The sequence below is a fragment of the Ammospiza caudacuta genome, chromosome 11 (genome assembly GCF_027887145.1).
Source record: "Ammospiza caudacuta isolate bAmmCau1 chromosome 11, bAmmCau1.pri, whole genome shotgun sequence".
Taxonomy (NCBI): domain Eukaryota; kingdom Metazoa; phylum Chordata; class Aves; order Passeriformes; family Passerellidae; genus Ammospiza; species Ammospiza caudacuta.
Window position 1 is genome coordinate 1145021 of NC_080603.1, and position 25526 is coordinate 1170546.

The 25526-nt window shown below is 56.3% G+C and overlaps 2 pseudogenes; one reads left to right on the forward strand and one right to left on the reverse strand.

The window, feature by feature from the left end:
- The first annotated feature begins 4674 nt into the window (after nt 1–4674).
- LOC131562396 (zinc finger protein 721-like) overlaps nt 4675–25526 on the forward strand; it is a 277587-nt pseudogene continuing 256735 nt past the window's right edge.
- LOC131562617 (serine/threonine-protein kinase PAK 3-like) lies at nt 17536–24736 on the reverse strand (annotated as a pseudogene).

Consider the following 25526-nt stretch of genomic DNA (forward strand, 5'->3'; position numbering starts at 1 on the left):
AGTTATCCCAATATGATCCCCCAGTCATGCCCAGTATATCCCAGTTGCCTCCAGCATGCATCCAGTCCTTCCCAGTTTCTCCAGTTTGCTTGCAGCATCGTCCCAGTTTCTCTCAGTTGCGCCCAGTAGCCCAAAGTGTGATCCCAGTTGCTCCCTTTCAGCCACAATATGATCCCAGTAAGCTCCAGTTTGATCCCAGTCACATGCCAGCCCTCCCAGTGTGGTCCCAGTGTAATCCCAGTTGCTTCCAGTCTCTCCCAGTAAGGTCCCAGCTGCCTCCAGCATGGTTCCAGTTGCTTCCTGGATCAACCCAGTCAGTCCCAGTATGATGCCATTTGCTGCCAGCATGCTCCCAGTCAGGCCCAGTATGGGGGATGATGTGCAGGGTGTGTTCCCAGTCACTTTCAGTTACTCCCAGTATTAGTCCAGTCCCTCCCAGTATGATCCAAAGATGATCCCAGTGTGCTCCCAGTCCCTGCCAGTATGAACCAGTTGTGCTCCACATGGTTCCAGTTGCTCTCTTTCACCCTCACTTTCCTTCCCGTCACTCCCAGTATCTCCCAGTGTACCCCAGTTCCCTCCAGCATCTTTCCAGTTCTTTCCAGTATGATCCCATTTGTTTACAAGCACTCAGAGTCAGCCTCAGTGTAGTGGCACTCACTGCCAGTATGATCCCAGTCACCTCCAGCATCATCCCAGTTGAAGTTCAGCAGTTTCCAATCACCTGCAGCATGCACCCAGTCACTCCCACTTCCTCCCAGTTGCTCCTATCATGTCCCCACTTGCTCACAGCTACTCCCAGTCATCCTCAGTATAATCCCAGTCACTCCCAGTGTATCCCATTTGCCGCTAACATGGTCTCAATTGCTCCCCGCAGGCTCCTGCTCACTCCCAGTATGATCCCAGTATGATCCCAGTGTCCATCAGTGCGATCACACGCTGGCCTGCAATGGCAGTACGATCCGAGTATGATGTCAGTACAAACACAGTACAATCCCAGCCACTCCCAGTATGTTCCCAGTATAATATCAACACAAACCCAGTACAATCCCAGTACGATCCTAGTATGATGTCAGTACAAACTCAGTACAGCTCAAGTCACTCCCAGTACGATCCCAGTCCAGCCCAGTCCCTGGCAGTGCTGCCTCTGCTGGGATCCCCCAGCCCTGTGTGCGTTCCCCCCCGGCGGATGTGCCGAGAGGAGCCCCAAGGGCTGGCAGTGGCCAGGCAGGGTCCCCAGCAAGGCCCCCAGTTTGCCCAGTTTGCCTCTCCTTTGGCCCGGGCCGGGCTCCCCCCGCCCGCAGCGGCTGGGAGCAGCCGAGAGCCCTGCGCTGCCCATCCCGACCTGTCCCCGCTCCTGCCACGGGCTGCGAGGGCTGCGGGAACGGGGCACCGAAGGTGTGGCTGCTGCTGGGGGAGGAGGAGGAGGGAGGGAAGGGCAGGGTTGGAGGGGGAGAAGGAGGCGGGGTTAGGGGGGAAGAGGGATGGAAGAGGAGAGGGAGGAAGAGGAGGGACAAAGGAGCATCGAGGAAAGGAGAAAGAAGCACTCAGTCGTGCCTTCCTTGAATTCTCAGCCCCCACCCGTGGGATCATCGCCCCTCACAAAGCGCAGGCGAGCGGCGATTGGGGGGGGGGGAGCTCAGCCCAGATATCCCGGGGGGTCCCTGGGTTGGGTTTTTGGGGGAATGTTTGGAGAATGAAGCAGTCCAAGGCTGAGCAGAAAAGGCCCCTCGGGGGGACATCGAGGGGTGCCGGTGGCGGCTGCCGGCAGAGGTAGCCTGGAGGAGCAGAGCCCTGTGTCCCCCAGGAGCCCAAAGTGGGGAGCCCAGAGAGGGGGCACCTGCAGGATGGGGGGCGATGCTCTTGGGTTCCAGAGTTCAGGCAGCGCTGGAGCCGCATGATTCCGGCCGTCCTGTGCTCCCGCCGCTTCCTGCTGCCGCTCCGCCTCTTCCTCCCTCCTCCTCGTCCGCTCCCGGAGCCCTCGCAGCCGGCGTGAGGAGCGGGGATGGAGCCGGGTCAGGTCGGAACGGGGCGAGGGGTGGGGGGGATGGCAGCAGTGGGAGTGACTGGGCTGTACTGGGATCATCCTGAGAGCAGCTCGCGGGTGACTGAGTTCTACTGGGACCATACTGGGATCACACTGGGAGTGAGGAGGAGCGGCACGATAGCTCTAGCGCTGGGGGCGCTCCTGGGGCCCGGGGGGCGGCGAGAGCTGAGGGGGATCCTCAGTACCGGGACGCTCTGATCGCCCATCCCTGAGCACCGGGGGTTCCTGAACCCCCATTCCTGGGCACCGGGATCCCCTCGAGTCCCCATTCCCGGGCATGGGATCCACCCTGCACCCCCTGATCCAGCACCAGCAACCCCCGCACCCCCATTCCTGGGCATGGGATCCACCCTGCACCCCCTGATCCGGCACCAACAACCCCCGCACCCCCATTCCCGGGCAGGGGATCCACCCTGCACCCCCTGATCCGGCACCAACAACGCCCGCACCCCCATTCCCGGGCATGGGATCCACCCCGCACCCCCTTCCCGGCCATCTCGCCTCTCCCAGCCCCTAGAGCCCCCTTTTCCTTCCCGCAGAGACCCCCTGGACCCCAGTTCCTGCCTTTCCCAGCCCCCAGCCCCTCCTTTCCTTAACACCGAGGACACCTGGGACCCTTATTCCCGGCCATCCCGGGTTTTCCCACCTTTTGCTGGGAATGGGGACACCGGGGATCCTTGGAGCTCCCTTTCCTGCATGCAGGAACCCCCTTAGCCCAGCCCGTGCCCCCTCTACCCACTGCAGCCTCCCCTTTTCTCAGTCCTGGAACCCCCAAACCCCATTCCCTGCTTGCCCAGCTCTGCCTTTGGTTCCCCCGTGCCCCCCAGCCCCCAAATCTCGGTGTCCCCCCAGTTCTTCTGTCCCTGCGTTCTCTGCCCGTGGCGCTGTCGGAGCCCGGCCCGGGCTTCCCCCAGTTGGTGTCCATGGGGTCCCTGGCTGGGATCCCCTTCCAGCGGGATCTCGGCACAGCCAGAGCCGGCACCACGAGCGGCACTGGCACGGGGCCACCGGGGAGCTGCCGCTGCTGCAGCTGCATCCTGCCATTCCCAGTTGCTCCCAGTTCCTCAGTGGCTGCGCATTCGGCTCCCAGCATACGCCTGGCAGCTCCCAGCACCCCCCAGACAGGGACTAATCACACCCCCTGCAATCCCAGTCCGATTGTAGCTACTCCCAGTATGATCCCAGTAACTCCCAGTATGATCCCAGTCAGTCCCAGTATGATCCCAGTTACTCCCAGTATGATCCCGGTCACTTGCAGTGTAACTCCACTCACTCCCAGTCGGATGCCAGTGGCCCCCAGTATGATCCCAGCTGCTCCCTGTCAATGCCAGCATCACCCCAGGAGCCTCCAATATAATCCCAGTGATTCCCAGTCTCTCCCAGTATATCCCAGTCCTCCCCAGCATGCTTCCAGTCACTCTCAGTTCCCCTCAGTTGCTTTCAGCATGATTCCAGTTGCTCACAGCCATTCCCAGTTAATCCCTGTATGACTCCAGTCATCCTCAGTGTGATCCCAGTCTCACCCAGCATGGATCCAACTGCTCCCACTGTCAAACCAGTATGATCCCAGTTGCTGCCAGAGTAGTTCCACTTGTTCCCAGTTCCTCGCAGCATGGTCCCAGTTGTCCCTAGAATAATCCCAGTCCCTCTCACCGAGGTCCAACTCACTCCCAGTTGCCCCCAGCATGGTCCCAGCTGTTCCCTGTGTGCTTCCAGTCCCCCCAGTATGGTCACAGACAGTCTCAGCATATCCCAGTTGGCCTGGTACAGTTCTAGTTAGATCAGAATGATCCCAGTCTTTTCCAGTTCCTCCCAGTTGCCTCCAGCATGATCCCAGTTTCTGGCAGTTGCCCAAAGTGTGATCCCAGTGGCTCCCAGGATGACCCCAGCAGGAGCAGTAGTCATACCCAGTATGGTTCCACTCACTTCTTGGATGATCCCAGTCACTCCCAGTATGATGCCAGTGGCCCCCATTATGATCCCAGTTGCTCCCTGTCAATGCCAGGATTACCCCAGGAGCCTCCAGTATGATCCCAGTGATTCCCAGTCTCCCCCAGTATATCCCAGTCAGCCCCAGCATGCTCCCAGTCACTCCCAGTTCCCCCCAGTTGCTTTCAGCATGATTCCAGTTGCTCACAGCCACTCCCAGTCACTCCCAGTATGGTTCCAGTCACCCCCAGTATGACCCCAGTCAGTCCCAGATACTCCCAGCGTTATTGCAGTCATGCTCAGAGTGACTCCCTGGCACTCCCAGTGTGGGCCCAGTTGCTCCCAGTCACTTCCAGTATGGTTCTAGTCAGAACCAGCACCTTCCCAGTCACTCCCAGTATGATCCCAGCCATTTCCCATAGGATCCCAGCATGGGCATAGCTGCTCCCATGATCATCCAGTGTGGCTCCAGTTGCTGCCATTTACCCCCTTTGTGGTTTCAGTGTATCCCAGTTGCTCCCAGCATGTTCCCAGTCATTCCCAGCTGCCCTGAGTTGCTTCCAGCCTGATGCCAGTTGCTCAGGAGGAGCTGGAGGAGGAGGAGGAGGAAGGGAAGGGCAGGGATGGAGGGGGTGGCGGGATTAGGGGGGAGGAGGGATGGAAGAGGAGAGGGAGGAAGAGGAGGGACAAAGGAGAATCAAGGAAAGAAGAAAACCACGCGGTCATTCCTCCCCTGAATTCGCAGCCCCCACCTGTGGGATCATCACCCCCCCCTCACCATCGAGCAGGTGAGTGGGGAGGGGGAGGGAGCTCAGCCCAGATATCCCGGGGGGTCCCTGGGTTGGGTTTTTGGGGGGATGTTTGGAGAATGAAGCAGTCCAAGGCTGAGCAGAAAAGGCCCCTCGGGGGGACATCGGGGGGTGCCAGTGGCGGTGCCGGCAGAGGCAGCCTGGAGGAGCAGAGCCCTGTGTCCCCCAGGAGCCCAAAGTGGGGAGCCCAGAGAGGGGGAACGCCGCCATTGGCGGGAGCCTCAAGAGCCTGGAGAGGGGCAGGGGGGACTCCTTGGAGCCGCTGCAGCCCAGAGCAGAGAATGAGGGGAGAAGGGAGCCCAGGAGCTCAAACAGCCCCGGCATCCCGAAATGGGGAGAGCGAAGAGGGGGGAGCTTTTGGCATTGCTGGGACTGCCAGCAGCCTGAGCAGGGCAGGCACCGAGGAGAATGGGGGCCCCCAATCCAAGCGTGACCCCAGCAGCTGGGACAGGGGGAACCCCCAAACACCAAAGAGGAGGGACCAGGCACAGGAAACTCCTGGGAGGCTTTTCCAGGGCTGAATCTTGGTGTTTGGGAGGTTTTTATGCCACCCAGATTGCCAGTGACTCCTAGAGATGGACTTGGGCAGAGGGACCTTCAAACTCAATGTGCTCATCCCTTGTGTTCCCCAAACCAGGATTTCCCATTCCCAACCCTTGGGAGGCTGCAAGGCAGAGGAATATGCCCCAGGACACTGATGCAGGTGAGGAGGAAGTCAGTGCCCTTTTCCCCTCTGTGCTGCTCCATCTCCTAGCCCAGCATGGCCCCGGCTGCAGCTCAGCCCTGGCGGGATCTCCTTGCCCTTGCCTGTGGTATGGAGGCAAATCCCATCCTGTCCTTGTCCTTCCTCCCCCAGAGCAGGAGCTGAGCATGGAGAGCAGGGAGGACAAATGCCCGCGGCAGAACCTGGTGGAAGAGGCCGTTTTGAGCGGCTCCACAGCGCAGGAATCCAACACGGAGGAAAAGCCCTGGAGATGCCGCACGAGGAAGGGCTGCAAACGCAGCTGGTGGGGATCTGAGGGGGAAAGAGCCAACCTGGGCCGCGAAGGCGGCCAGAGATGGAGCCAGAGCTCGGAGCTGGTGCTCCATGAGCAGCTCCATGATGGGGAGAAGCCCCAGAAACGTGTGCAGTGTGGGAAGAGGTTCCGGATGAGCTCCAACCTGATCAAGCACCAGAGGACCCACACTGGGGAACGGCCCTACGATTGTGATCAATGCAGGAAAAGATTTAAGACCAGCTCCCATCTCCTCCAGCACCAGCGCACGCACATGGAGGAGATGCCCTTCCACTGCCCCGACTGTGGGAAGGGATTCAGGCACAAGTCCCATCTTGTCATGCACCAACAAACCCATACTGGGGAGAGGCCCCATAAGTGTGAGGAATGTGGGAAGAGCTTCAGCTGGAGCTCCAGCGTGATCTGGCACCAGGTAATCCACACCGGGGAGAGGCCCTATGAGTGTGAGGAATGTGGGAAGAGCTTCAGCTTGAGATCCCAGCTGATGAGGCACCAGGTGGTCCACACTGGGGAGAGGCCCTACGAGTGTGAGGAATGTGGGAAGAGCTTCAGCTGGAGCTCCACCCTGATCAGGCACCAGAGGACCCACACTGGGGAAAGGCCCTATGAGTGTGAGGAGTGTGAGAAGAGGTTTAGCTTGAGATCCGAGCTGAATCAGCATCAGAGGACCCACACTGGGGAACGGCCCTACGAGTGCGATCAGTGCAGGAAGAGATTTAAGTCCAGGTCTGATCTCCTCCAGCACCAGCGCACGCACACAGAGGAGAGGCCCTTCCGCTGCCCCGACTGTGGGCAGGGCTTCAGGCACAATTCCCATCTTGTCATGCACCGACAAATCCATAGTGGGGAGAGGCCCCACGAGTGTGAGGAATGTGGGAAGAGCTTCAGTCGGAGCTCAACCCTGATCAGGCACCAGAGGACCCACACTGGGGAACGGCCCTACGAGTGTGGGGAGTGTGGGAAGAGGTTCAGACAGAGCGCCAACCTGATTCAGCACCGGAACATCCACACTGGAAAACGGTCGCACAGGTGTGGGAAATGTGGAAAGAGCTTCAGGCTGCATTCCCAGCTGATCCGCCACCAAAAGATCCACACAGGGGAGAGGCCCTACGAGTGTGATAAATGCAGGAAGAGGTTTAAGACCAGCACCTATCTCCTCAAGCACTATTGGATTCACAGAGAGGAGAGGCCCTTCCAATGCCCCGACTGCGGGAAGGGATTCAAGCACAACTGCACCCTCATCACCCACCGGCGCATCCACACTGGGGAGAGGCCCTACAAGTGTGAGGAGTGTGGGAAGAGCTTCTCACAGCGCTCTCACTTGAACAAGCACCAACGGAGCCACCGGTAAGGGAAGCCCTGCGAGTGCCCCGAGTGCGGGAGGAGCTTCGTGCGCTGCTCCAGCTCCATCCCCCACTGCAGGAGGCACTTTGGGCACAGCCCTGGTCACTCACATTCCTGTGATCCATGTTGGGAACACACCTGGCTGCTTCTCCTTTATGTTTGGCCTGAATTTTCCTCTGCTTCATCTTCATCTCTTAAAAGCAGCCAAACAGGGTTAAATGAATGAAATTGATCAAAGATGTCCAAAGTCCCTCCATTAATCAAGAGTTTGAGGGGGAATTTAGGACTTGGGGACACATTCTGTGTGGAGTGGCTCTGTGTCTAAGAGGCAGGAATTTGATTTCACCCTTCTTGTGTTGCTAAGAACTCCTCCCTTGACCCAAACCCCAACTCCAGCCCTGGGATACCCTATAAAAACCCCATGGCTCTGCCTTTGCTCTGTCTGTCGGGGGTCAGAAATGGATTCTGGAGCTTTCTCAAACCAAGACCCAACTTGTTTGTTCCCGACATCAGCAGCTGTGGCCTCCCTGGATACCATGAACTCTGGAGAATGGGGGCAGCCAGTGAGGACAGGTCCTCGATTGCAAGATAAGTGTGTTTTCTGTTTGCCATCTGTCAGAGGTGGGGCAGTTATCTTCTGTTCATTGGGCAGTTTATCTCTTCCACAACCAATCCTCCCTCCAGGAGATATCTTCTGATAATGGACTGGCCATTAATTATTAATTATCTGCTGTTAATGGGCCATTGAGTGTCCCTGCATGGCTGATAAAATGACATCCTGCCATTAGGTGATGCTCCGCCCAGGAGGAGGAGCCAAGCATTCCTACCTGGATAGAATCTGAGGTTTGGAACACCACAGCAGCCTTTTCCCACTGGATTCCCAGAGGATCAGCCTTTTCCCACTGGATTCCCAGAGGATCAGCCTTTTCCCACTGCATTGCCAGAGGAGCAGCTGTCTTCTCCACTGGATTCCCAGAGGACGGAAGATTCCCCAGCCCATCTGCAGCAGCCCGGACCTTCAGAGGAAAACTCCACCCTTCTCCAGGCTCCCTGCTCCAACAGAACCACACCTGGCACTGCAGGAGGGCTGCAGCCACCATTGACTGGGACTGCTGCCAATACCCTGACCCACAAGGTGTCAGGTACTGTTCTGACTCTGTCAGTGGTTTTGTTTGTTTGTACTACAGCATTTGTATTTTTAATTTTTCCTTATAAAACCTGTTATTCCTATTCCCATATTTTTGCTTGAGAGCCCCTTAATTTCAAAATTACAACAATTCAGAGGGAGGGGGTTTACATTTTCCATTCCAGGGGAGGAACCTGCCTTCCTTAGCTGACACCTGTCTTTTCAAACCAAGACAATAACAGTTACTTTAACACACAGATATAAAATACATTTTAATATCTTTGAAAAGCCAATATTATAATATATGTGTATAACGATAGTGACCTTAAAAACATGGGACTAGAAAGCTTATGAGGAGGGGAATTTCCAGTAAGGGAAGCAAAATTCCCAGTACTGGGACTGGGCCATGGGACCGACATCTACCATCATTCAGCGAGAGGTTTATTTTTATGGATACGTATTATAATATTGGCTTTTCACAGATATTAAAATAGATTTTATATGTGTGATGTTAAAGTAACTGTGTTGTAAAGATATAGTTTTGTTTTCTGTCATTAAGCTTAGTGAAATGGCTGCTTGTGTTAAACTGCCTGCTTGAATGGGATAACATCCAATGCACGCAGGATGAGGACACCTGTACAGATCTGCCAACTATCAGCACTCCCCGTCTGAAGGCAGAGTGGACCAAGGCCCAAAAACTGGAGGTGATAAGAATGGACTAAAACCACAACCAAGGAATCTGCATGCCCTAAAAAGGCAGATCCAAGGAAGAGCCATGCTAAACCGTTCTTGAAGCATGTAAACTAGTTTGGGGTAAAGTTTGCTGTGCATGAGGCTCTATGAATATGCAACAGGCTGATGTAAGGGGAAAGGTATTTCAGGGGGATCCCCAGTGCCAAGATGCACCCGGCTGTGATAACCTTTGCTCCATGGTCCTGGTCTCCCATTGTCCTTTATTAAACTTTTTACATTTTCACAGGAGAGTGAATGTGTTTTTCACATTTAGGAACAGTTTAAGATTTTTTGTTTTTCATGGGAGGGAGTTTTGAAGTGGCTAATCTGCCTGCAACAAGGACCATTTCACGGGCTCTTGTCACCTTTCCTGACAAGTCTGCTGCAGCTCATGGAGGGTAAAGCCCTGGAGGCTCGTTGGGGGCGGTTATGGATGATTGCAGGCAGCGCCTCGATGCCCTGGATCAGCGGTGCCCCCTCCTGGGAACCCCCACATTTTGGGGGAGAATTTGGAGGGTTTTGAGGAGATTTGAGGGAGATTTTGTCTGGGTTTGAATCCTATGCCAAATTTGGTGTCGGGGAGGTACCAAAACCACCCAAAATCCACCCAGAATTGACCCAAAATTACCAAAAATTAACCCAAAATTTCCTCCAAATCCATCCTCTGGGGGTTTGGGGGAGATTTGGAGGGATTTTAGGGGAATTTTAGGGGGGAATTTTTAGTGGGTTTGAATCCTACGCCCACTTCGGCATGCATGAGGTACCCAAACCCCCCCCAAAATCCACCCAAAATTTTTCCTGAAGTGGTTGGGAGGAAGTTTGAGGGGGTTTGAGTGAATATGGGGGTTCCGGGGGAGATTTTATGGGGGTTTTTGGCAGTCATCATCATCCAAAACACAACACCCCATGCCAAAGCCTAGACCAAACCCTAAGGACTGTGCCCCCCATGGAGAGGAGATCAAAGAACTGCACCCCTTCTGGGGAGGAGATCAAAAGCCAGAGGAGACTGAGCTATTAACTCATTAAGTAAAAACATATTCATTTAATCAAGTATCATAATTTCTGTGACTTTATCCTTTGTAATTAAGTCTCGAATGCTTTTCTATTCCTTGTTAATTTAGCTGAATAATATTCATTTTGGTTTTGTAAACTATTAAGTCGTATTCCTGATCTTATATATGTGGTCCCATATGTCTAATAAACCACAAACTTACAATTTAGCAGCAGTTTTAATTGAGATAAAATAATATGATCAAATAGCATCCAGTAGTTACAAAAAGAAATTTGGCAGTGGTTCAGATGAAGCATAAGCAAAACCCATCGATCGGGGTACGGGGAGGGCTTCCCACCCTGCCTCATGTGCAAAAGGCAAAAGGATCCCAACACAACTTATATACTGTGTGCTAATACATATTCATCAATATTTTCCTGTAAATCTCCTCCTATTTCCGGTTCTTGAAATCTACATCACCACAGCACACACAGCGCATGCTTCCGCTGTGGCTAAGGGGGCTTCTGGCTCTTTGCTTCTCTTCTTGGAGGAAGGCCAACAGTCTTCCTCGCTGTCCTCTGAATAACCTGGCAGGTTGTGCACGTGCCCCAAGTCCTGTGTTATGTAAGTAAGCACTGTGTTCCAAGTAAGCCTTATTATTTTATAGATAAGAGCACTATTCTAGACTCCCTGTCTGGAATTGTCCCAACTTTATTCATGTCACGGCCGATCCTGTCCTGGGAGTTGTCTTAACTTTGTCTTGATGTCAATTCTGACTTGGGAGTCTTCCTAACTTTTGTTCATCCAGTCTCCCATATCCTGTTTCCTACATGTATCATCTAAAAGAAACCCATGTGCTTCATAACATTAATCACATATACCTTTCCAATTATTTTCCAAAAATATTTATATAATTACAATTTTGTTAGCACAAATCACATCCATTTATCACAGGAGGCCAAAAACTTGGAAAAGGAGGAAAGAAACACTCCAATAATGACGATGACAAAAAAATCCCAATTTATTTTTGACAGCAAATGAACACCGGCCGCCCTCCAGCCCTCCCAGCCTGGCAGGCTGAGTGGGGCCATTCCCATGGCATGAGGTGCTGGCAGCCTGCGGAGAGAAACCAGAGACCCACGGTCAGTCGCAGCAGGCTCCTGTGCCCCTGTCCTGCCATGGCTGTGCCTGGGCCAGGCTGCTGGCTGTGCTCAGAGCCCAAACCTCCCGACCCATTCTCTGTTTTTAGAGAAGGGCAGCGTTTCAGGCCACGTTCCACCTCCTCTGCTTAATCACAGCACAGCAACCTCCTCAGCAGCTGCAAGAGCGGGATGCCCGTGTGCCCGCTGCCGCCTGCCCTGAGCCATTCTGCCAGCTGAGCTGTGGAGCCGGGTGCCCACCTCTGGAGAGTTGCTGCCAGGAGAGGAGCCGATCCCGCACCAGGTCCTTGTCCTTCTGGAAGGGGCTGTCCCCACAGACCGTGGCCCCTGGGGTAGCGCTGGCACTGGACGCTGCAGGCGCTCCCCCGTCCGGTCCGGGAACCAGGTGTAATCCTCCTGGGAAAAACAAAGAGCAAAAGCACGAAAGTCAATTCAAAACGAGACCTGGAAACAAAGCACAAAGCTTGTCACCATTTCACGGCCCTGTGGAGGGTCTGACCACTCCATGTGAGAATTAAATCTGTCCACGGGTGGGGAAAATCCCCACCTTTCCTGCCCATAAACGCAGCCCTTCCTCAAGGGGCGGCAGAGCAGACCAGCTGGGGCACAGCTTCAGAACCCGTCCCCCTCTGCTGCCTCCCATCCACATGGATGGATGCTTTTGTCAGGCTGGCTGCCCCCGCCTCAGCCCGTGCCAGGCTGGCTGGCAGAAGCTGTCAACAAGGCCAGGAGCTGGCTCTCCTTCCACAACATCCGTCCCCTGTCCCGCCAAAAAGCAGCTCGGCGGCCGGCAGGAAAATTAATATTCCCCAGCGCCGCCGAGTGGGGAACCTCCGGCACATGGCCAGGCTGAGCCCTGCTGTGCCTGGAAGCACCAGCATCCCCCCGTCCCTGCGCCGGCTGGGGACTCCTCTTGATTACATTGGGGCGCAGAGCGTGTCCTCCAGGCAGGGGCCGCAGCCGAAGCCAATGGGCTCTGCCCCGCCGGCGGCCAGCTCCAGGATGGTGTTCCCAGCTCCAGGATGGTGTTCCCAGCTTCACGTCGTGCTCCAGAAGAACACGCCAGTTGTGCCTCGGCTTGTGGGGACATCACGATGCCATTGAGCTGCAGGGGGATGTTTCCCCTCTCCCAGTCCGTGGCACCTTCACTGCACTGCCACCACTTCTCCAATGGGACGGGCAGCATGGAGCCGCTCCCTCCACAGCTCGCGGGGACCAGCGGAAGCATCTCCTCAGCTGCGCTCTCTCCTCCGCGCCGCGGCCGCAGGGAAACGCTCCGGGGTTTACTTCCAGTGCCACGAGACGCGTGCCGGTGCTACTTGCTGGGCTCCTGGATCCTACTGTGCACAGGGATGCATCTCTGCTGTCTTCTGGGCCAGGCAGGGCTCCTGCAGCCAAGAATGCTCAAAAAGGTCCTCCAGTGATGGCCTGTCTGTGGGGGTCCATGCAGAAACACCACCTGATTAGGTGCTGCCACTCTGTGGAGAGAAACCAGAAACCACCGCTCAGCGGGACAAGGCTCCTGTCCATGCTCTCCCACATTCCACAATGCCCAGGCCACCAGGAGTGCTCAGAGCTGCACCCAAAAGCTTCCTATTGATCCTCTCTTGTGGATGACACCAGCAGAGAGGCACAGGTGCCACCTCCTTCAGCTAAGCCCAGGAGATCCACTCCTCACCAGCTGCAAGAGTAGGATGCTTATGTGCCAGCTGCCTCTCACAACCCTGTTCTTCCCCTCGTGCCTTGAAGGCACATCCCCACCTTGAGACATCCAGGAAGAAGAGCTGGCCCTGGACAATGTCCTCGTTGGTGTGGAAAGGAAAGTGCCCGCAGACCAGCTCATAGAGCAGGATGCCCAGGGACCAGATGGTGGCTGGCTGGCCATGGTAGCAACCAAAGAGGATCCACTCCGGTGGGCTGTACTCTGATGCTCCTATGGGGGACACAGGCGCAGCTCATCAGGCTCATGCTGCTCCCTCCCTCCCAGCCAGCTCCCGTTCCACAACAGCCAGCCTCTGCCCTGCCAAAAAGCAACTTGGCTGCAGCTGGCTGAAGAAGGATTCCCCCTCCTTCCCTCCTTCCTTCCTTCCCTCCCTCTTCCCCCTCTGCCAGACAAAGGGGAACTTTGCTGCCCTGCTGGGCCCTGGCTTTGGGCTCACCTGACATCTGGGTGTAGAGGATCGTGCCGCAGCCGAAGTCGAGGAGTTTCGCCTCACCCGTGGCCAGGTCGACGAGGACATTCTCGGCCTTGATGTGGTGGCGCAGGACGCCGCGCTGCTGCAGTGCCACACAGCCTCCAGCACCTGGCAGAGCAGCCCCCGCCCCACGGACTCCGTCAGGAACCGCTGCTCGTGCAGGAAGTACCAGAGGTGCTGACAGCGCTGCGGACGCTCCATGAGCAGCGCGAAGCCCTCGGGCACCTCGAACCAGTCCAGCAGCCACACGACACCGCGGAAGCCAGGCCGCAACACCTTCCACAGCAGCGCCAGCTCCAGGGGCACAAGGGCGCCCTTGCGCTGCTGGGGGACAACGATGCCATCAGCGGGGCCGATGCTGCGCCGCGCCTCGGGCAGCCCCTGCCCGGCCCCGCCGCGGCTCGCCATGGCCGGGCCCGGGGCGCTGCGTGGCCCCTGCTCACTCCACGCTCGCTGCCCTCGCAGCGTTCCGGCTGCTGCCCTGCCGGGCCTCGCCTCAGCCCCGCCCGGCACAGCCCGCCGGCTCCTCCCGCTGGCCCCGCTCACTTACCAGCCATGCCCACTCCGAGATGCGCTCCCGGGACACTCTCTTGATGGCCACCTGCGAGCCAAGGCCAGTGGTGGACTGAAGATCACGCTCGGTTAAGCGTGTATAAGCTGGAGAACACGCAGAATAAAAAATCTTTTTTCTTCTTGGACCCTGATCACAAGTGTATGTCACATCCGGCCTAATGGTGACAGCTGCCCCATCTCTGGGTCAAGAAACGAGTATTGTCTGACAGGTAACTTATCGACAAACTGAGAAAGAAATTAGTACATGGGCATGCAGATTTCTGAAGGGAGGAAAGAAAAGTGTTGACAAGAATAAGCCTAAATTTTAAATGCCTGAAACACTCAAAAATAACATGTTTTGGGCTATTGTACCATATGTTACACAGGGTTCAAACAAACCACAACTCATTAGTATCTGGACTTCATTGCCCACTATGCTTTGAAATGTTGCTAAAGGCACTTTGTGTCAAAGATCCAGTTCCTGTAGGTCACTGTAGATGTAGATCAAAATCCTACCAAAAAATCCGTGTCCAAACCAGCAAGAGTGAGACTTTTGTCCTTGGCAGTAGCTTCCAGGTGCTCCTGGAAACTACCAGGCCTAGACACAAAGATGTGCATTTAACAAAGGGAGAGAAGCACCATGCTTAGCTCTAACTGTGACCTTTGCTAGCAGATCTACTAGCAGGTAATAAATTCCATTTGTTCTGCTCTTAGCCAGAGCCAAGATGGGAATCAAAGTCTAGATCACAGGAGAAGATCACAGTAGTCTCAGCTTTTCCAGATGAGGAAAAATACAAAGGATGGTAAATTTGTGTTGGGTTTACAGGGTTTTTTTACAGATCAATAGACAAGTGATGAAGCTTAAAAGATGACAGCAAAGGAAAATCAACAGATATGCTGAAACTGCATGAAGACGAAGGAGACTTCAAATTAACTGAAAAGCTGCACAGAAAGCTTCTCTACTTTTTGCAGATGCTTCAAGTTTTAAATGAAAAAATCTAGCAGCACTTCCAACTTCTTTTTATCAATTCTAGAATAAAGACAATGAAAACTGTGTACTGCTGCTTACAGTATGAAGGAAAGCACAGGAAGCCATTAGAGTAAGAACAATTGTGTTTAGAAGGCTGAGGCACCCTTTGGGGTAGGAGGAATGGGGAGGCGTGGAAATCAGGCCCGTGGACACCATTCAAGGAGCATCCAGGCCCTGAGCAGTCCCTCACAGTGGGTATCCCAGCAGATGGAGTCCAAATGCAGCCACAGCTGGGTGGGAAATGTGCCGGGCTGTTGAGCCGTGGTTAGCAGGGGCTCCTCCATCAAATTGCTCCCTGACAGGTGTGGTATGCTCTGTGTGTGTGTGCCCAACAGCTGGCAACAGCAGGCTGGCCCAGATGTGGGAAAAAGCCAAGGAGGCAGCAGAGTGGGAATGGGGCTCTGCAGGATTCCCTGGTGGTTGCACACACCCGTGGGGGATGAGGCTGGCCCAGATGGTCCCTGGGGCTCTGAGCTGAAAAGGGGGGAAAAGAGAAGCAGGGAGGAAGGGCCAGATGCCGCTGTGACAATGCCATTCCATCCCATAGGTGACATAGTGAGAGGAGGGTGGGAACCAAATGGTGATTGCTGCTGATCGCCCTGACATCTCCAAGACAAGAGGCCCAGAAAGGACTGCACATCTGCCTCCTAGTGTTGTCCTGAATGGGAGCTCATCTCCTGGCGTTCATTATCTGCAAGTCTTGCAGCTTCCCAGGGACACTCCACACTTCAGGTAAGCAAAGCTGCTTACCTCACTGTGTTCTTTGGGCTTCTGAAAGGGACTGTCCACTCAGCTACAGCCTGGCAAGGAAGGGAGTCTTACAACACTCTGGATATTTTAGACTTTTATTGGCATTTGGGCTGAAACAAAGTATCCCCTCGCTACTTCTCCATCTTCATCCTTCGGTCCTGCAGGTGGCCTGTTCAGGCTGACAGCTTGGAGCGCCTGCAGGCTCCAGTTGGGCTGCAGCCCAGCTTTTCCTCTCACAGCTTAATTCTTATTATGACAATTCCTTCATTTCTACTTAAAAGCTTTCCTAAATTAACAACACTCTATTCTAAGCTAAACAATCTTCTTTTATCTAAGCTATCTACGTTCCATAATCCTTAAAACTTGATCCCTATATTTCCTAATTTTTTTCAACTTTCATCTTTTTGAGAAAGAAAAAACAACAGAGCTTTAAACTAACACACAGCTAACCTAACCTAATCTAACCTAACACCTATGCGCGAGGGCGTTCGCAGCCCTATGTCCGGCTAGCAGAAGGGGGTGAGAATGGCCGACGCCCCTACGCATTGGAGGCCAGCCCCTCTTGGCGTCTTGGCCTTGGGCTGGGCTGGATCTCGGAATCGGACTACTTGCGCTTGAGAGGACGAATAAGGAGGCGACCACTTGCTAGGGGTATCACGTCGGTTTATTGGAGAATCCCACAGCAGAGGGCAACCAACAGATGGTAGAACCCCCAGCAAATGGCACCGAACAGGGGAAGCAACAAGGTTTTAAAGGCAAGGGGTGGAGAAGGGAGGGAAACCCGGCAAACCAATCCGTGAATAGATAGGGAGGTACACAACATAAGTGACATGAGGATATAGCCAATAAACGTAAAGCAGAGGAGGGGCCCCGGGACACCAGCCAACCACAACCCCCAGAGAGAAGAAGTTTCTCGAAGCCTGGGAGGAGTGGGGGGTGATTGACAGGGCCCAGGGAGGAGGGAAGACTTACTTACAAGGCAAAGCCTGGGAGGGGAAATTACATAACATAAGAGATTGGCAGTGGAGGGGAAGGGGTATCCATGGTAACTTAACTGTCAGGTCCACAGTGGCGGGAAAACTGTGTAGGGAGGAACCATTTAACACAGAACAAAGGGGGAGCATACATAAAATAGGGGAGAAAACTGGAGAACTTAAAAACACATCACAACAACCTAAACTGAGCAAATATGAAAACTGTCACATTTCCTATCTATGGCACAGCTCCTCTTAATACTCAGGGGATGGCTGAAGCTCTGCCTCAAGATGACACATCCCCTTTTCACAGAATCACAGAATTACAGAAATTCTAGGCTGGAAGAGACCTGCAAGATCAACGAGTCCAACCCATGTTCTAACACCTTAACTAGATCATGGCACCAAGTGCCACATCCAGTCTTTTTTTAAAGTGTTTGAGGGATGATGACTCCACCACCTCCCTGGGTAGACGATTCCAGTATTTGACCACTCTTTCTGTAAAATACTTCCTCCTTAATTCTAGCTTGCATCTCCCTTGGCGCAGCTTGAGACTGTGTCCTCTTGTTCTGTCTGTTGTTGCCCGGAGAAAGAGACTGACCCCCAGCTCACCACAGCCACCCTTCAGGAAGTTGAAGAGGGTTATAAGGTCACCCCTGAGTCTCCTTTTCTCCAGGCTGAACAACCCCAGCTCCCTCAGTCGTTCTTCATACGGCTTGTGTTCCAAGCCCCTCACCAGCCTCGTTGCTCTCCTTTGGACACACTCAAGCATCTCAACGTCCCTCCTAAAATGAGGGGCCCAGAACTGGACACAATACTCCAGGTGAGGCCTCACCAGTGCTGAGTCCCTCCTCTTGGCTGGCGGGGCATAAGGGCCTCCTCAGGCGCAGGTGTCTCCTCTCCAGTCTTCCTGCACTTGCTTGGCTGAAATGATCAGAGCAGCCAGACTGGAGGCAGGATTGCCTGAGGTCACAAAGGGATGTTGCCCAGAGGATAAAGAACAAAGAAAGGAACTCTTACTTTCCAGGATCCTACCCTCACGGGCTCATGCAGGATTCCCTGGCTACCAGGAAGACACACAAAGAGCACCGAGGGCAGCGTGTCTCCCTGCGCCTTCCTGTCCTGGGAGCTGTCTGTGCCACGTGGCCCACACTCCTCCTCATCCCTTCATGCAGGTGTCCTCAGCTGACAGGGCTTTTTGCCCCTTTGCTTTTTCTTACCTGCAGGAGTTCCTGGGCAGAGCAGCGCCTGTCCTTGTCTGCCTGCAGGCAGCAGCGGAGGAAGTCATGCAGGAGAGCTGAGTGGTGCCTGGGCTTCTGCAGTTTTGGGGGCCCGTTCCTTTCTATCAGTTCATAAACCTACAGCAAAAGGATGCAAGAGGACACTGCACCTGCTCCTTTGCTAGCCACATCAGCTCTCTCCACACAGAGCCCTCTTGCTAAGCTGCACCTTACCCTGAGACGGGCTTCCCCCTCGTAAGGAGCTTCCCCTTCCACCATTTCCAGCCCCATGATCCTCAGGGACCAGATGTCCACTTTGGGGCCATAGGCTTCTCCTCTCACCACCTCCGGTGCCATCCAGCTGGGAGTGCTGACGCTGGAGCTGCGCTTGTTGGGCTCAGGGCTGAGCTGAGCACAGAGGCCAAAGTCACCTGAGGACAAAAACAAAGTCTGTCAAAGCCAGCTACCACTGGCAAAGCGGCCAAAACCATTGCCCACTCCAAGCCTGACCAGGCCATGCTGAATCGAGCTGAAAAAGCAGCTCAGCTCTCCTTTCACGTGCCTGGAGCCAGGCAAACAGGGCATTGGCCACTTCCAAAACACCCTCACCATTCACGCACTGGCCAAGCGGCGCTTCTGCCCAAGCGGCACTCACCAAAATGCAAGCACATGGCATGTGCTGGAAATGCTGCAGCCCAGCAGGGATACCCATCCAACTTGACAGATCCATCCATGCCCACAAGGACGTTGTTGCTTTTGATGTGTCTGTGGATGACTTGGCGGGAATGAAGGAAATGCAGTCCTTGCAGGCACTGAGAGAGAAAAAGGAGGGAGGGAAAGTTAACGTGCACGATCTGATTTCATCCCACCAGAAAGGAAAGAGCTCGATGGGATTGACGGCTTTCTCAGGCAACTGTGAGCGAGGGCGCAGCATCATGGTGCTGTCACCAAGAAGAGCTTGCTGCTTCAACACTCTTGGAAGTTTTTTCTCGATTTCCAAGCAAAGGCATCTGGGCTTCCAAAAGTTCCACCGGCCTTCGGTAGGAAGCGCGTCACCTTTGGCTGGGAGGCAGCATGGCAAAAATTTTTGGGGAAGCCTAGTGGCAGCAGAGGAGGAAGCAGCACCTTAGAGCTGTTCCAGAATCCATCGCCATCGGGGCTGCAATGCTATCCTTTGAAGCTAACGCCAGCTCCTCTCCCTTAGCTTGAAATTCTGCCACCTGCATGCTGCCTTCCAGTGGCAAGGAATGTAGGACAGACAGACAGGCTCCAGGAAAACATTGCCAGGCAAAGCTGAGAAGAGGAAGCAAGTGAAACCAAGTGAATGAGCGAGCACCAGTGCCACAGGACAGACAGGATGGAAGAGTGCAAGAACAGAGCCTGAGGAGTGCGGGGACAGTGGCAGGCAGTTCACTTCCCATGCTCTTTCTTCTCCTGTGTGTCGTGACATCAGCAGTAGCAGCAAAGGAAAGGTGAGAGCAAGAAATCTCGGCTCTCCTTAACCTCCAGCTGGCAAGCGGCATCCTGGGCAGGCTCGGGGAAGCACAAGTGGGATCCCTCACCTCCTGATAGACAGTGCCTATCTGTCCTTCCTCCAGGTACACTGCCCCGAGCACATCAAACAAGGTGCCACCATCCATGAACTCCATGGCCAGCCAAAGCTCTGCATCCATCAGGTAGCTGAAAGAAGAAAACCACAGCATGGAGAGACAGCAATGGGCACAGCCTCAGTCACCCCAGAGCCTGCTCTCCAAGCTACGTGTGCCACAAGAGGTTATTGAACACCAGCTCCACCTCCTCCCATGCTCTGGAGACCAGCAGAGAAATCATCACCAGCTCCCTTCTCTGCCGGTGACCAAAGGGCATTGTCTCTTGGGGCTTGCACTAGCTAAAGCTACGCTGACACGAGAATACGCCAATCTGTCTAAGTAGGCAACAATATTGGGACTCCTGTTGTCCCTCATGGCCAGGATTTCATTGGCAGCCAGCTCCTCGGACATCCCCTCCTCAAGTGACATGATCTTGATTGCCACCTGAAATGACCTTGGCCACCATTCCCTTGAGAAGACGCACCCTGCTCAAGATCACAAGGAGCACGGAGCGAGTGCTGGTGCAATGAGGCAGTGGGCAGGGCCAAAGTGCCTTGTCACTAGACAGCAGAGCTTAGCAGAAGCACCAAAGGCCATCCCAAATGCATTCTGCCCCCTGAGCCTAGACTGTACTTTAGAGGAACAGCCTCTGCTGCAGACATGGGCCTGCCAGCCAAACCTCCAGGGAGAGCTCACAGCAGTGGGGAAAGTGCTCCAGAGCTGCAACATGGCATGGGGCTGTTGGCACTTTACCTGTTGTCCGCTGCTGGTGTCAAGGGCTCTATAAACAGCTCCAAATCCCCTGGAAAGACAAAAGCAGACGAAAGAGCCCTTTAGCCCTTGGCACTGGAATCAAGCCTAGGCAGCAGATCTCCCCAGGCTGCCTGCACGCCTTCCTTAGAAAATGCCTGGCTGCGGCGTCTCTTCGGCCAACAGCACGTCAGCCCGCGAGCCCTCTGCCTTGCGGGGCAGGCTGCCCAAGGGAACACTAAGATGCAGCATGAAGACCAAGGGCCGCTGGAAACCTCCAAGGCTCAGCCAGGTCATTTCCAAACCTAAGGGGAACTCTCCTCCTTGTGCGGGTGTGTATGCATGTGTGTGTCAAAAAAGTGAGAAAAATTAAAGTCAGAAGACTGTCCTTGAGAATCTGACATTTCTTGAATGGCAAGGTGCTCTTTCAGGCCAGAAAGCTGCAGGGGTAGGGGATTTCCCACGTCCTTCTCCTCATTGCTGAAAGCAAGACAATGCCAGCATCAACTTGTCTTTGATGAGGCCTTCAGATTGCTTGGACCAAGCAGTCCAGGCAGGCAACAGGAGGTCAAGCCAGAGCTTGACCATGATTGGAGCTTGCCTGACTTCACGCTTGATATTGCACCAGCCAAAGACCTGGCTCACACTTTTGTAAAAGGAGCCGACGCCACGCTTACCCTCATCCCAGTTCTTCAAGTGCCGTGTATTTGCTCGTTGCCTGGCCCACACTCACAATGCTCCCTGAAAGACAAAAGCAGTGCAGGGCGCTCACTCGCACACAGAGACGCTGCTGCCCAGAGCCTCCCAAAGGCAGCCCCGCTGCCGGCAGCTCTGGACCCTTTGCGGTCTCTTGGCTTCCAGCTGCTGAGACCAGCAAGTGGGAGGGCCATCTTCTCCACCTTGCATCAGGTGGCCTTTCCAAGAAGGCCTTGATTTCCTTCAAGCACTGCATCCCATGCCATAAGCCCAAATGAGGAGCTCTTAAGAAGGGGGCCCTAAGAGGTCACCAAGGGCCTTTGCAGCCTCTGCAGGTACACCCACCATCACTGGCAGGTCCACTGCCAGGGGCACAAAGTGTCTGAGCCGGAGAAGGAGTAAGAACAGGAGCCCGAAAACAGCTGGGGCCAGAGAGCTCCCTGGAGCCTAGTCACTTGCTAGGTGCCAGCCTTCTGCTCAAGCAGAAACAATCTCTGCTTTTGTCTTTGGCACAGAAGGCAGCCCAGGCAGAGCCAAGCCAGGTCCAGCCACCCTCACAGGCAGCAGGAACTCCCTGAGCGCTGCCGCACTGCCTCAAAGCACAACAGGTTCTGCAGAGAGGCCTAAATTCCTCTGAGACCGAGGGGCAGCTTCTGGCACAGCTGTCATTTTCCTGCAGCAGCTCCACGAGCCTTTCATGCAAGCTCCACATTCTTATTGCGGCCTGCGTGGAAAATGCGTGTGTGAAAGGCCATCCTGCTGCCACAGGGCCCAGAGGCCAAAGGCCTGTGCCAAAGCACTGGAGCAGCTGAAGCGGGAGGCAGGACAGCTGGGAGCAGCTGCCTCAGCACCCCAAGGCCAGGCAAGGCCAAGCGACTGCCTTGCCCATTCCCACGCTGGCAGCATGGCTTCAGCTGCTGCCCTCTTCTCACCGAGACACTGGTGCCAAGCACCAGGAGGCCTCTGAGGGCCAAGCGACGCATCTCCCTGCACTCGCTCTGCAGCTTCTTGGACATGACCTCCAGGACGCTGTCACGGCATTCACTCAAGTCCAGGCAGTCCAGGATCTGAAAGGCACGAGGCCAGTGACGGGGGAGCCGCACAGGGCCGGGCCCAGGCAGCAGCACAGGGCATGGGCACCGTCCTGGGCAGCTGCGGCCGTGAGAGGGCACACAGCCGGGAGGCAGCTCAGCCAGGCAGCGCTGGCCTTCAGCCTCACCTCCACAAGGAACGCCATGGCCACCAAATCCCGGCATGGCGTGTCTTTGCTGAGCAGCCCGAGCAGGTGGAATGCAATTGTGGAACACAAGGCTTCAGATGTGTGGTGCATTTCTCTGATAGGAGGAAATCGCAAGCAAAACCCTGAGGCAGCAGGGCTAAAGCTCTCCCAGGACTGACTCACAGAGGTCTGGCCTTTCCCCAGCACCCAGCAAGGGGGAGCCAGGCCCTCTGGGAGGTGGCTGCTCTTGGGCACGCCCCTCTCCCAGCCTTTTGCAGTCTCCTTGGCCGTCCCTTGGTGACAAGGCCTTGTGGCCCAAGACCTCGGGCCCCACTGTGTGGGGCACCCCAGGCACAGGGCACAAATGCCAGGGGCAGTTGGGGAGCAGGGGGTCTCACCTGGCCAGCATGCCCACAGCACAGTGGTGGGTGTCAGCACAGAGCAGCATGTCCCAGCCATGCTTGTCTTCCATTGCCACCACCACATCCTCATAGTGCAGTCGGCAGAGCAGGGCCTTCAGGGTCTGCTCTGCAAAGCTGTGTGCAGAGAAAAGCCCAGGTCATGCTGGGAGCACTGGCTCCTGCCCTGGGCACGTGGCAGGGACAGGAGGACTTGCATGCAGCACCTGCTGGGGCTGGTGGCAAGGCCATGTTGCTGCTGACATCCCTTCCAGCAGGTGTTGGCCGCCTCTGGCATATCTAAGGTGCTGAAGAGCACTTGGAAGAGCAGATACACAAAGAGGCAGGGGAAATGCACGGTCACCACATGTGGGACGCAGGGCATCTGGAGGATCTTCCACATCACCACAGTTGCCTGCAAAGGACAGAGCAGCCCGAGCTCAGTGCCGAGGTGTCCATGTGGCAGGGCCCAAGCGTGGCAGGGAGAGGCCAGCGGAGATGCAGGGGGAGCACGGGGCCTGGTGGCTCTGAAGCTGCCCCTGGGCCAGGTTTCAGCCTAGCAGGGAGAGGCAGTGAGACACCGTGGTGGAGGGAGGATGGAGACCTGATGGAGAGGTGAGCTTGGGCTGAGCAAAGGCCAGTTGCAGAAACTCACAGCCAGGGCAAGGACAGCCGTGTGGTCCCCATCGGTGGTGCATGTGCTGTGCTCTGGCCAGTTGGCCAGCACGTCAAGGAGTATGAGCATGGCCGTCTCTGCAGTCCTGCATGAGCACATGATGCTCTTCCACATGGTCAAAGCAGCTCTGTAGGGTTAGAGCTCTGTCTCAGGGGGGTTTGGGACACAGCACTGTGGCCTGGGCCGCAGCGGGGAGCTGAGCTGGCTGCCAGCTCTGCCTCTGCCCACTGGCCCTCAGCACACAGGCAGCCCAGCCCCGTGGGGACTGGCCCCTGAGGAACAGGGAGGGAGTATGGCAGCATGCTGGGGACTGGCAAAGGGAGGAGCCAGAGAGCCCTGGAATTCTCTGTGTGTCAGACCACTGGGACAGGCTGTACAGAGTGATGGGCTGCTGAGCCCTGAGCCTTGTGGGCCCGTGGGCCCTGTACCTGTCACATGATGGGGCCACACGCAGGAGAGCCATCACCACATCTGTGGGCTGTGCCTCTGTGAGATCCAGAAGGGGCCTGTGCAGGTTGTACTCAGGAAACTCATTGGCCACGAGCCACTGGTGGATGTACCTGACCATGGCGGGCACCTGGAGAAGGCCGGGGAGACTTGGAAAGCTGCCAGAGGGAGTCATGTGCCCAGCTGCCCCAGAAAAGTGCTTCCCTTGCCACCACACTGCCATGGCCTCAAGGCTTACAGTGTGCAGCAGGCGTGGCTTGGGAGGCCAAGCAATTGCTGGGAGGATGGACGCCAGGCCACAAGCTGCTTACTTGCTTTGGACTGGAAGGACCCTCCTCCACAAGCATATCCAGCAGGGCAGCACTGGTGTTGGTTTTGAAGATGGGAGGGTACGCTCTGACCACGGTGCCCATGACGCTGGTCTCTTCCTCCCGAATCCTTTTCATGAATTTGCACACCATCTGTAGCAGATGGGCAAGAAGCTGGGGATGTTGCATGGAGTGCTCCACACGGGCTGAGCAGGGACAGCAGGCCCAGCCCAGGTGGGGGTGGCTGCAGGTACCTGCGCTGTTCTTCGGAAGCGGCCACGGGTGCGCTCCTGCTTTTGTGTGCGCTCCAGGGCTGCATCTGGCAAACAGTGAGCGCAGCCAGAGCTGAGGGGCTGCGGGAGAGGCCGGAGAGCATGGCCCAGACCTGCGCTGCCCAGGCAGGGAGAGCCCCGGGATGCTCCAGGGGATGAAGCACGGCCACTGTGGGGTGTCTGCCAGGCCCCTCTTCCATCCCGTCCGTGGGCATTTCTCCAGGGGATGGGATGGGATGGCATGGCATGGCATAGGGCCAAGTTAGCTGCAGGCTCCAGCCCTACAGCCCAGCTCAGCCACTCACCCTCCTGCGGTGGTTGGAACGGCACGACCTCTTCGGTCTCCTGTGCTGGAGCAGCACCAGGGCCTTCTTCCTCGTCCTCCACGCCGACCAGCTCCTGCAGGGCCTCCTGCGCCTTCCCTGCGGGCGGGACGCGGCGGTCAGTGCTCGGCTCGGGGCCAGCAACGGCCCCCGAGCGCCTCTCACCCGCCCCGGGCCGGCCATGCCCGGGCGTTCGTTCTCGGGAACGCGGCACGGGAGGCTCGGGGCCGGCGGCCGCGCTGCCGAGCGGCGGAGCTCGGGCCGGGGAAGCCGCGGCGGAGGCGGCGGGAGCGGCCGCGCCGCGTGTGTGCTCCGCGGGCGCCGGGAGGAGCCCGGGCCGGGGCCGGGACTGGACCCTGCCTCGGGTCCGGGGCCGGGCTCGGGCCAGGCGAAGGCAAAGCGCAGCGATGCCGCCCCGGCCCCCGGCACTGATTCCCGCCCGGCAGCGCCACCGCCAGTACGGCCAGAGCCGGGCGGAGGCGAGACCGCGGCGGGACGGCCGGGGCCGGGCACGGGGCAGCCCCGCCCGGGGCCGGGGGCGGGCCGGGGGCATGGCCCGGCCCTGCAGGGGAGAGGGAGGCGGGGAGAGGAGAGGGACGTCGGGCTAGGGACCCCGAGAGACGGGTGCCCGACAGCGGGAAAGGGACAAAGAGAAAGAGAGAAAGAGAGAGAGAAAGACTATTCGAAACTATCTGCTTTGCTGCTGCTGCCGCTATTGCTGCCGCCGCTGCTGCTGCCGCTGCTGCTGCTGCCGCCGCTGCCGCCGCTGCAACTGAAGCACCGGGGCCGTTCGTCCCCGTGTCCGTTCCCTGCTCGCCCCACGAGCCCCACGTTCGAGCCCCGCGCGCCCCGGGGACAGCCCCTCCGTCTGCCCAAACACGGGAACTTTGCAGCCGTGAGCCCGGATGCAGAGCCCTGACTCCTGCACACTGGCACAGCGATCCCCTCGCTTGCTGCTGTGCATTGTCCTTGC